Below are 2,016 nucleotides of genomic sequence, written 5' to 3'. Positions count from 1 at the left end.
GTGGGGAAATAGGCCCAGAAAGGGAAGGGACTTGCCTCAAGTAACACAGTAAGTAAAAGGAAGAACCAGGACAATGAGCGAGGCCTCCTGACTCCCAATCAGTAATAATAACAATAAAAATATCAACCACAATGTTATTCAATTCTAGTGCTTTCTATGTTCCAAACACTTCACTGACTTACATTAGTTATGTATTTAATTGTGTGTGTGTGTGTGTGTGTGTATGTATACACACACACACATATATATATATGTTTAAAGTGACTTTGCATAATGTAATTTTAATTCACCAATTAGGTACTTTTATTGACCCCGTTTTACAGATGAGGAAATGGAGGATCAGAGGCATTCAGTAACACAACTTTGAATCAAAGCCTACAACTTCGAATCTGCTTGTCCATGAATGTTGAATGGCAGCCTCTCTGAGCCGGTGGTTCTGTTGCAAGGACTTTGGAGGAAGGAGGAAAACAGATATGGAAAAGTGGAGGCATGTTTAGATCTTAGATGTAGTAACACCTTTTTTTTTCTCTCTGCTCTTTTGGGTCCTGGTAGAAAACCAGAGAAGCATATGGGAAGGAGCCGTGGGAGTGCGAGGAAGAAGAGCTGGCTGAGATCCTGGTGAGCTCTGGCCCTGACGCGTAACGAGTGCAGGCGTTTCTCTACAAAGCGCGAGCCTTGCGACTCTGCTCTGATCCTTGCAACTGACCTGGAACCAGAGCGGGGCTGGGGGAAGATGGGGAGAGACCTGGGAGTACTTCATTGTGCCCTAATCACTTGATTTCGGTTCTTCCACAGCAAGGGGAGCTGCCAGACGCAGAGAAATATGAAATCAATAAGTTCCACTTCAGTGACTTGCCCCTGACAGAACTGGAGCTGGTGAAATGTGGGATTCAGATGTATTATGAGCTCAAAGTGGTGGATAAATTTCATATTCCGCAGGAGGTGAGGTCAAAACAAACCTCTTTGGTTTCCCTTTTGCTTGCTTGCTTTTCTCCCTTTTTAAACTCAATCTATACTTAAAAAGAGTTTATCTTTGGCTTTTATGATTTAAAGCATTCATCATGTTCACAGATGAGTCATTTATCAAAAAAGGATACACAGTTCCTCTGAACTGTGGTGTTTTGGGTACATTGGGTTCTTGATGTCAGTTCACAGGCACTGAGTTTGTTTTGCGTACATGGGATGCAAAACAAAAGGTCCTATTTTCAAACAAGGGTGGGAAATGTGGGTTAAATCCATTTAAAGAGGACTTTTTCCCTGCAAGAGTCTTTACGGTGTTCCGTAAATCTGGGGGACGAGGAATGGACAAAGAAGGTGGGGATGAGATATATTTTGTGCAGAATTTCCCATACTAGATGATCATATGTCAGTGATGCTATAGAGGAGAGTTCTATCTGGGGTGAGATATTGATTTGATTCAAGCAGCAGTTCTCAGAGTATTGCCCCAAACCACGTCAGCACCGCCTGAGAATGTATCAGAAATGCAAATTCTCTCCCTGCTTCCCCTTTCAATCCCAGCTGTAACGAATTAGAAACTATTCTAACAAGCCTTCTGGGTGATTCTGATGTGCACTCAAGTTTGAGAACCACTGATTTAAAGACTCCCTTTGTTTTCTTTTCCTGAAAAACTCCCGTTAGCTTCTTTCAGGACAGTAGCTACGCAGTTTGGGAATCACTGATGAAGCCCAGTTAGTGGAATAACTGGAGTGATTCACAGCTACCTGGTTTCATAACGTCCATTTCCATAGTATTTAGCAGTTTGCAAACTGCTTGCACTGCGTTACCGCATCTATTCCTAGTTCCCGGCTTCCGGTTTGGGAGGCAGGGCCCAGGGCGCCTGTCCAGTGTGTGCTGCCTCACTGACGTGTGTGTGTCCACAGGCCCTGGTGCGGTTCATGTATTCCCTGAGCAAGGGCTACCGGAAGATCACCTACCACAACTGGCGGCATGGCTTCAACGTGGGGCAGACCATGTTCTCCTTGCTGGTGGTACGGCCGTGGGGTGGGAGGAGGGGCG

General features: G+C 44.8%; 1 protein-coding gene across 1 annotated transcript in view; it reads left to right on the top strand.

Annotated features, from left to right (window-relative positions):
* The window catches only part of PDE6A (phosphodiesterase 6A), a 78,897-nt gene that overhangs the window by 54,806 nt on the left and 22,075 nt on the right, over positions 1-2,016 (top strand). The gene's annotated exons all lie outside the window — the stretch shown is intronic.

The sequence above is a fragment of the Pteropus vampyrus genome, unplaced genomic scaffold, assembly GCF_000151845.1.
Source record: "Pteropus vampyrus isolate Shadow unplaced genomic scaffold, Pvam_2.0 Scaffold185, whole genome shotgun sequence".
Taxonomy (NCBI): domain Eukaryota; kingdom Metazoa; phylum Chordata; class Mammalia; order Chiroptera; family Pteropodidae; genus Pteropus; species Pteropus vampyrus.
This window is presented reverse-complemented; position numbering and strand designations above follow the sequence as displayed.